We start from the raw sequence: 10,650 nt of genomic DNA, 5'->3' as shown, positions 1-10,650 counted from the left end.
GAAGTATGTACTTACCTTGTGACCTTCACCCATTTTGCCCACTCTCACCCCTGCCTTTGGCAACCACCAGTTTCTTATATTAACTAGAGACCTGGTACACGGATTCGTGCACTGGTGGGGTCCCACAGCCTCGTCTGTGTCCTCTTACAGTCCGGGACCCCTCGGGATCTCAGAGAGCCAGTTTCAGCCTAATACCCGCAGGCCAGGCTGAGGGACCCCACCAGTGCACAAATCCATGCACCAGGCCTCTAATATGCATATAAGATCTTCGGTTATTCTCTTTTCACCCTCGCCACTCCCCCTCCCCACTTCCGTCTGAGATTCATCAGTCTGTTCCATGTTTCCATGCCTGTGGTTTCTGCTCTTGGCGTTGAGCGTCTGCCCCCTGGTGGTCAGTGCACGACATAGCTACCTGCCAGTTGGCCAGTCACTTAGGCTTTTTATATGTATAGATAACCAAATTATTACAGTTCAGATAGGTTCTAAAATGTTTCTGTTAGAATGGAATACTTCATTTAAAACTGAACTAAGGAAATTTGGTTCATTCATTTAGTGTGCATTGAGTAGTCATGGCTGGCATTCCTGGGGCAGGGGGCACAGAGAGGGCTGTACTCCAGGTCCTGAGAAAGAATAGTGACTCCAATGACAGGACCCATGGCCACCCACAGAGATATATCTTCCAGTGACTCAGGCATTGTGGTGTTGTGTTGGTACCCTGACTATCAGTGGTTACAAGTTCTGAAGTAAAGCATTTACCAAAGTAAAAGCCACTTTATTATTACTATATACTTATTTTAGAAAAACTGAGTACTTGAAATAACCTTTTGTGTCATTCATACAGTGTTCTGGGTAAAATGTATCAAGATATTAAACCCTTTCATTAGGCAAAATCATTAACTTTTTGTCTGTGCCCTTTTAAAGACTGCTTTTGCAGATCTAGCTTTTCTAGAAGTAATTTATGAATCGTTGTAATCACTGGCATGTATAGAACAAGATTTTAGGAAAAGTTGTCTGTCTCCCTCTAGGTTTTAGCTTGTAATCCAGTCCTCTTTAATTTTTGTGTTGTTTGTTAATCCTGACACGATTTTTTTCCATTGATTTTTAGAGAGAGTGGGAGGGAGGGAGGGATGGTGGGAGGGAGGGAGGAAAGGAGGGAAGATGGAGAGAAAGAGAGAAACATTGATGTGAAAGAAACACATCAATCGGTTGCTTCCTGCACACACCCTGACAGGCCAGGACCCGAACCTGTGACCCATTGGTGCGTGGGCTGATGCTCACAGTGGTTCTCAACCTTCCTAATGTCATGACCCTTTAACACAGTTCCTCATGTTGTGGTGACCCCCAACCATAAAATTATTTTCGTTGCTACTTCATAACTGTAATATTGCTACTGTTATGAATTGTAATGTAAATATCTGATATGCTATATGTGTTTTCCGATGGTTGCGACCCACAGGTTGAGAACCGCTGCACTATGACATCCCAGCCAGGCCATTCCTCTTTCATTTTGGGGTCCTGGTGGTTTTAGGCGGTTTGGGAGGTAGACTTTTGGGTTTGTTTAATCCGGAGAAATTGCTAGTTAATTACTGCTTGAGGCACTTATGTTCTCATCACCCTCTCAGGCTACATGTATGGAGGGCTCAGAAGGATAACTGGGAAAGCGGTGAATCAAGATAGTCTCTTGAGGTTTTTATGAGGGTCTTTGTTTTAAATATTTTAACTATTCGGTTGCTTTCCTCACAAACCAGTGTGCTGTGTCCCCCCCCCCCCCCCCCCCCAAAAGGATGACAACAAATACATAGTTTTAACTGGAATAAAGAAAATTAGGTCACTTCCCTTGCCTCCGAACTTTGGAAGGCAGCTATGCTCACCACTATACCACCAACGCCTCCATGAACTTTGTATTTTTTAAAATATGTTTTTATTGATTTCAAAGAGAGGATGGGAGAGGGAGAGCTAGAAACATCAATGCGCCCTGACCAGTAATCTAACTGGGACATCCCTTCTCCCCTCTTGTTCATGGGTTGATGCTCTACCATTGAGCCACACCAGCCAGGCAGAACTTTGTATTACCTGATTTTGTTCATGAAGATGGGGTTGATACTTTCTCGTTTAAAATCCCTACTTTAAAAAGAAGTCACAGCAAACAGTAACAGTTTAAATCTTGATTTGGACCATTCAATCCTTTGTTAAACCAGAGTTTTCCTATTAAAATGCTTTTGTTTAGGTAACTCCTCTTGAAGTTTCTCAGCATCGCTGACATATAGAAATGACAGCCATTAATTGTCTGCTGGGTGCTAGTACTGTGCTAGGTTCTTTGTAGACTTTATGTAAACTCTTTAAAACAACCCCGCCATGAAGATGTTAGTGTTTCTGGTGAGGATGCTAAGACCCAGGTGAGGGGGCCTGATTCACACCAGGTCACCCATCCCATACTTGGCTGCAAACTGTTTTCTTACCACCATCATACACCAAAAGACCCGCCTAGTGGTCAGAACCTGGCACTGTTACCCCCTATTAATTGATGCCAGGAGCAAGCTAAATGTTTATAGCGATCTTGTCTCTGTCCTCACTGCCCTGTGTGGTAGGGAATTACTCTCAATTTATGACAAAAACTGAAGATAAACTTGTAGAGCAGTGCTGGAATAGGAGCCCAGGGCAGTCAGCCTCAGGTCTTCGTCATTGCTGGACTTTTTACTTGACCGAAAGGCCTGTGCTCCCCAGCACAGCATGTGCATCTGCCTTTCCTCCAGGGAACCGTGCACTGTCATAGCAGGCTTCTTGTCTTGCCCTGTAGCAACTTCTAGGATTGTATTTATACCAGAAGGTTTTAAGCAGTCTACCAGGAGCAGAGTGCTGTCCTAGAATTGCCATGAGATTTGAAGTCAGAAGGCTTGAATCGGGACTAGTTTACCCCAGTCTAACCGTGGGGAAGTCACGCCTCAGCCTGTGTCCTCAGGCCAAATAAGGCCAGTGATAATGAGTATTTCACAGGAGAACCAACCTAGCTAATGTGTGACAGTACTGTATTAATGTTAAACACCATGCAAATAATGATTTGAGTAATATTTTTGGTCAATTGATTATTCTAGTTAGCAGGTATCTTCTGCAAAATGAAATTGAGGTTCCTTACAGCTAGAGTCAAGTCTGGCCTTAGAAGAAAGTGGTCACTTCCTCTTTCATCCTGCCTAAGGAGTAAGCCTGCAGCTGCTTTTCTGTAAATGATTCTATTTCTCTTTGTAGAACACAGAAGTAAAGAAGTAGAGCTTTTATTTGCAGCAGGAAAGTATTACACTTCTTTTTTTTTTTTCTAGAAATGCAATATTTTTAAATGGTTAATACTTGAGAATTTGGTTAGATTTTGGTCATGCAATAATTCAATATATTCTGTTATAAAATTTTATAAAAGCAATTGTAAATAATTGTTCATAGGGTTTATTAACCATTCATTTACAATGATGCTTAGGAATTGTTTGCTGTCTCTCAAGTTTGTTTACTTTGCATGAGAAATTGCTTGATAAATATTTGTTTCCTCTATCATTATATCTAAGCATCAATTTTTTGTTGTTAATCCTCACCCAAGGATATATTTTCCCTTGATTTTTTTAGAGAGAGTGGAAGGGAGAGAACGGGGGAGGCGGGGGGAGAGAGAAAGAAAGAGAGAAACTTCAATGTGAGAAAGACACATCCATTGGTTGCCTCCTGCATGGCCAGGCATCGAACCTGCAACCTAAGTACATGCTGTGGACTGGATTTGAACCTGCAACCCTTCGGTGCACGGGCCAACATCTAAGCATCAATTCTGGTTGCAAGTAACAGTAATTAACTGATTATGCCTTAAGTACAGATGGAAAGATGAAAGTCCAGAACCAGAGCAGCTACGAGGACAGGCAGCATGGCTTTCTCTCTGTAGCACAGATGTGACTTGAGAAATAGTTTGGCCCAGGGGCAAACAGACCCACTTGGCATCAACTGTGGCCAAGAGGGCAGATAGCATGCTAGACGCTGAGTTACTACAAGTCTGCTTTGGACAGTCAGGTGCTATGTTTGGAGTAAGTCTTTCTGTTTTTAAAATCCTTGCCCTGATAGATGCCATGTTTAAAATGGATAGTTATACTGCCACCATGGCAACCAGATTAGATCTGGCCTCATTCTTTCCCCACCAGTTGGGATGTAAAGTGAGTAAAAAGTAGGTGGTGGTGACGATTTTAATTATTCCATGGTCAGTATACATGATTTAAAAAATTTTTTTATTCTTTGCATTATCTCCATAAACATGCAAAATTGAAAGTTGACTAATAGTGAAATACATAAAGATCTACCCATAAAATGTCAGTTAATTGAAGGTACTAATACATGATGAAAAAGGGGATTTCACTTTGCAAATTTTGAAACCTTATTTCTGGACTGAAGCAGGTTAACAAAAATGAAAATTGGATTGAGCTGCCAGAGCAAAGGAGGAGAATAGAATGTACGAGGACAATCATGAAGCAGTTTGTGGGGTTTATTCATAGTACTCTATTTAAAAAATGATCTGAAAGTTCAATGTAAACTAAGTACAGTATTATCATTTATTAAGTTCTGACAGGACATACTGGGGTGGTACAAATCTTAGATAAAGCTATAATCCTGCCACTGAGCTTGCAGAGCAAACTAATTTTTGAAAAATATATGATAACTAAATACACCATAGGAGATCATACCAGAAAAAAACTCAAAGTGGCAGGTTCACTATAATTACTGGATGAATTTACTAATTTTACTTCCTGTTGATCCTATAACATTACTTTGCAGTATGACTTATGACAATTTTATTCATATATAATTTTAGTATTTGGCATAGGAAAGAAGCTAATGAATGACATTTCTGGAACCAATAAAGTCATAACATTGGAGCATGCATGGGATAAAAGACTATTCCATCTCCAAGAGCATATGTTCCCGCATCTGTGATGGGGCAACTTGGACTGTTGATAGTTGGCAGGGCCAGGCAAACATTCCTTGAGTGCAGAAAAAGCAGAAGGTCAATCCTAGAAATAAAGATGTGGACCATAAAATAAAAATGATATCATTGAAAGAACATACCAATCTGTGGAAGCCATGAAGAATTTCTGATCAATATGGTGCACTGAGATAGCCCCCAAACACTAAAAATGCTGGATGAAATATGAGGGAGGGAAAAAGTTTTAAATACATAGGAGCAAACACAAGAAAGGAAATTCCTCATGTGCTAACGCAAAGGAAATCAGAGTAAGAATAGAAAGCATCTGCTGACGAGATAGGCAGGTGATAGGTTGCCCAATCAAAACTCATCCCCCCTCCCCCCGCTAGCCACAGTATTGAGTATAAGAATGGGCAGGTACCCCGAGTCCATCACTGTGTATCTTGCTGGGAACATTGTTTCTGGAGCCACCAGCATGATTACTTTTTCTCTTTCCATTGGAGTTGCCAACCAGTGATGATTTTGAGCTGGGGTTTATGGGGGTTGCCTTACCCACCACGTGGAGAAAGTCTTCCCTGGAAAATGGAGAGAAATAGAGCTACCTGATGGCATCTTTTGAATACCTGAAGCAACATGAACCCCTGGAACCATCCAGTTATGTGAGTCGATAAATTATTTTGTTCTTAAGCTAGTTCCACTTGGGTTTATATACTGAACAAATCAACCACCACTTCCCAATCCTGCTAACTTCCCCCAAGATAACAGATATCAACAGTTGGTGAGTATAAGTAGCTTCAGATCTTTTTTTAAAAAAAATAACATACACTCCTCTCCGGTGGTTTCATACTCCTCCCATCACAGGCGGGGCCTGATTTCCCCTCCCCTGGCCTCTGTGAGCCTTCCTACCTATCCTCACGAGGAGTGTGCAGCAGGCAGGACACCTGACTGATCCCTCTTCTCCACAGAGGCTCACCCTTGGGACACAGCCACTTGTGAAGGCCAGACAGGTATTCCTGCTACGTCTTCAGCTGCGTCGGAATTTGGAGCCAGTGCCAGCCACCAGACACGAGAGTAAGTGAGCCTGCAGATGACTCCAGTCAGGTGGTTGCCAAGTGAGAACAGGCAGCTGCACCATCCAGCCTACACAAGTCACGGATTCCTAGCAAGTTACTGTTGGGGTGGCTTGCTATATAGCAATAGATAACCAGAATAATACCTATGCCAAGACACACTTTTGCTTTGCTTTTCATATCAATCATGTATCAATCTTCAACTAGCTAACGTGTGTCTTTGCCCTGGAGATCTTTCCATGTCACTACATTAAGATTAATTAACCTTTAATTAACTACTGCAAATAATTTTTTCCTAAACACTTTTTCCTAAGCGTTTATTTAAACACTCCTCTAATTGAAGTGTATCTATATACTTGCTATTTGAATCTTCTCATGCAGGTATATGGTGTATGTATTTCTATTTACTCATGGTATTGATTATATCTTTTAGTGAAATTTTATAGATTTCTTCATATTTCTTATTGATACTTTATATTTTAGTTGCCACCATACAGGGACCAATTTTCTCATGATTTTGCTTTATTGGCTATTATTGGCATGTAAAAAAGCAGCTAATTGTTGTATGTCAATTCTTTTTTATATTAAGTTTATGTTTTTTGTAATATATTTTTATTTATTTCAGAGAGGAAGGGAGAGAGAAAGAAAGAGAGAGAGAGAGAGAGAGAGAGAGAGAGAAACATCAATGATGGGAGAGAATCATTGATCGCTGGGGATGGAGCCCACAACCCAGGCATGTGTCCTGACTAGGAATCAAACCCTGTGACCTTCTGGTTTATAGGTCAATGCTCAACCACTGAGCCATTCCAGCCAGACTGTCAATTCTTGATCTGGCCATCTTGCTTGCTGAAATTTCTCATTAATTTTAGAAGTTTGTCAGTTGACTTGGCAATTTACTAGGTATAGGATCATCACTACAGAAGACCCAGTGCCTAGTGCATTTCCAAGGCTGATGGTGGGCATTCCCACCTAGAACCCATCTCTCTCTACCTTTCTTCATCAGAGTCTTGTTCTGATTCTAATGGAAATGCTTTGAATAGTTCACATTATTCTAATGTTGACAGAGATTTCTAGTAAATCCTGTTTGTCAGGTACAGAAAGTTCTTCCTGTGGTTTCTGGTATTTCCAGAAATTGTTGAATTTTATGAGTTACCTGTTTTGGAGTGAGGGTGAGGGTGGGGGTGGGAGCAGCGACAGACATGTGCATCTTTTTTTTTTAACATTTAGTAAATCTAATTTTGAAAAATCTTGGCATTGCTGGAATAAGCTCTTCCTAGACATGCTATTCTTTTAATGCATTTCTGTATTCGATTTGATAATATTTGAGTATTTTTATGTCTGTGAGATAATTTAAACATATTTATGATGTTTGTGTGATTGTTTTGATATCTGAAGTCTTCGAGGATTTTATTTTGCTCAGTTGTAGCACCTTGTATCTTTTGTTTGTGTGGTTGTTTGTTTACTTTTTATTGTGAAACAACTCATCTCTTTGGAATTTTACCTGCAGGCATTCTTGCGGCCTCCATTAAAGGTGAGTGAGTTCCTCCATTAGAGACTTTCTTTTTCTTTTGCAAACTTACTAGCAATCTGGAAACCAAGTTAAATGAAAATCCCAGCTGGCGGGGGTGGGGGGGGGGGGGGGTTCTTTCTTTCTTCCTTCCTTCCTTCCTTCCTTCCTTCCTTTCTTCCTTCCTTCTTTTCTTTTCTTTTTTTTTAAATTGGGTTGTTGTGGGGTTTTTTTTAACCCTCACTTGAGGATATTTTTTCATTTATTTTTAGAGAGAGTGGAAGAGAGAAATATCAGTGTCAGCAAAACATTGATTGGTTACCTCCTGCATGAGCCCTGAGCAGGGCCTGAGCCTGGGAGGAGCCTGCAACCGAGGTATGTGCCCTTGACCAGAACTGAACCCAGAACCCTTTGGTCCACAGGCCAACACTCTATCCCCTTGAGCCAAACCGGCTAGGGCAAAAGATTGTGTTTTTTATATATAACTAGAGGCCCAGTGCACAAAAATTTGTGCACTCGGGAGTAGGGGGTCCCTCAGCCCGGCCTGTGCCCTCTCACAGTCTGGGACCCTTCAGGGGTGACCACTTGCTGGCTTAGGCCTGCTCCCCGGGGGATTGGGCCTAAGCTGGCAGTCAGACATCCCTCTGGCAGCCCGGCAGCCTTTGGGGGATGTCCACTTGCCTGCGGGGAGCAGACCTAAGCTGCAGTCAGACATCCTTAGCACTGCTGAGGAGGTGGGAGAGGCTCCCACCACCACTGCTGTAGTGGCAGCCATCAGCCTGGCTTGTGGCTGAGCAGAGCTCCTCCATGTGGGAGCTCACTGACCACCAGAGGGCAGCTCCTGCATTGAGCATCTGCCCCCTGGTGGTCAGTGTGTGTCATAGTGACCAGTTATTCCCAGTCTTTCTGCTGTTAGGGTCAGTTTGCTTATTACCCTTTTACTATATAGGATAGAGGCCTGGTGCACGGGTGGGGGCTGGCTGGTTTGCCCTGAAGGGTGTCCCGGATCAGGGTGGGGGGTCCCGCTTGGGTGCCTGGCCAGCCTGGGTGAGGGGCTGATGGCTGTTTTCAGGCTGGCCACACCACCTTTAGGGTGGGGGTCACCACTGGTGTGCCTGGCCAGTCTGGATTAGGGGCTGAGGGTTTTCAGGCTGGCCAAGCCCGCCGACGACTGAAGCTCCCAGCCTCTCCTTTTCTTCTTTTTTCTTTTTATTCTGGGATTTATTTACCTTCTATAATTGAAACTTTGTTGCCGCTCGAGCTCTGAGGCCACAGCCAGCTGAAAGCAGGTATCTGGGATTTGTTTAGCTTCTATAATTGCAACATTGTTGCTTCTGGAGCTCAGAGTTGGGCCGCGGCAGATGGGGGAACCTTGGCTTCCTCCATCACTGGAGCAAGCAAGCCTCATGTTCACTTCAGCTGCATGGCTGCCGGCCGCCATCTTTGTTGGCAGTTAATTTGCATATCCTGCTGATTAGCCAATGGGAAGCGTAGCGGAGGTATGGTTAATTACCATGTTTGTCTATTATTAGATAGGCTATTCAGTTGGAAACAAGAGTCCTGTTTTGCTTATTTATCTATTTATGTATTTATTTATTTATTTATTTATTTGTTAATCCTCACCCAAGGATATTTTTCCATTGATTTTAAGAGAGAGTGGAAGGAAGGGGGACAGACGCCGAGAGAAAAAGATGGATCCGCAGGCCAATGCTCTATCCCAGAGGTCCTCAAACTTTTTAAACAGGGGGCCAGTTCACTGTCCCTCAGACATTCCACACATGCACACTGTGGACCCGGGATGAGTCGGCTGCTAAGCAGGACAGGCAGCGGCGGCAAAAACACCCGGCGGGCCAGATAAATGTTTTCGGCGGGCCGCATGTGGCCCGCAGGCTGTAGTTTGAGGACCCCTGCTCTATCCACTGAGCCGAACCGGCTAGGGCCCAGATGGGAGTTTTCAAACCATCCAACAACTAGTATACACTCACACCACAAACAAGAGTGCTTGCTGGCTTGTGTTTTCAAATTTCCCTCCTCAGACAGGACCAAGGGCCAGAAAGGCAACTTTCTTTGCTGTGCTGTTCTGCATGGCAACTTTATTTTTCATTCTAGCTTTATGAGAATGGACTATGCTGGACTTTCCAGCCTGGGTGGGCTCTGGGCCAGAACCTCCACGCCATGGTCCTCAGTCTTTGTGTGGCCTGAGAAAGATCAGGAAGCTCTGCCCAGACTATGTCTCCTCCCCACCCACTCTTGAAGGTGCAGAGTGGGCCCCACACACCCCTAGAGGAAGGAGTCCAAGACTCCAGGTTTGGCCTCAGGGGAGAAAGACTTTGTTGGCACTAACAAGGATTTCTGCTTTCACTTAAGTTTTGGCTTCTGTGGATCTTTTTTAAAAAACCTCATGCCATCTCAGCAATGCATAATATGTTTAACATATTAATTATTTTAATTTGAGGGTGGTTCAGAATACCTAGCCTGCCATATTGCTGGAAATAGAAGTCTTTGATCAACTCCATCTGCCCATAGAGTTCCTAGACATCAGGAACCACACTTGATTTATTTTTACATTCTGGGACCTGGCACACATTAGTGTATGCACAGGAAGTATTATTTGAATGAATGCCAAAAACAAACATTTCAAGTTCAAGTAATTGGTTTGAAATTCTATGTACAATCAAAGTGACTTCCTTTCTGAAAACTCTGAAGGCTATAACTACATCACAATATGGATTAGAGAGTTCCTTGGGAAGCTGCTTATCCACATGAACTTTCTGCTGTAGTCCAATTAATTGGGAAGTTGACTGATTGTTTTGTGTGTGTGTGTGTGTGTGTGTGTGTGTGTTTTAATCCTCACCAAGGAGATTTTTCCCATTGTTTTTTAGAGAGAGTGGAAGGGAAGGAAGAAGGGAGAGAGAGAGAGAGAGAAAGAGAGAGAGAGAGAGAGAGAAGACGGGAGGGGAGGGGAGGGGACGAGAGGAGAGGAGAGGAGAGGAAAGGAGAGGAGAGGAGAGGAGAGGAGAAAGAAACATCGATGTGAGAGAGACACATCAGTTGGTTGCCTCCCACATGTACCCTGACCAGGGTCAGGTATTGAAACTGCAACCCAGGACATGCCCTTGACCGGGAATCGA

Source organism: Myotis yumanensis, unplaced genomic scaffold (genome assembly GCF_028538775.1).
Source record: "Myotis yumanensis isolate MYYU_CA2020_CCGP unplaced genomic scaffold, mMyoYum1.0.hap1 SCAF_3, whole genome shotgun sequence".
NCBI classification, from domain to species: Eukaryota; Metazoa; Chordata; class Mammalia; order Chiroptera; family Vespertilionidae; genus Myotis; species Myotis yumanensis.
The sequence above is the reverse complement of the archived record's forward strand: the minus strand, read 5'-3'. Positions refer to the sequence as shown.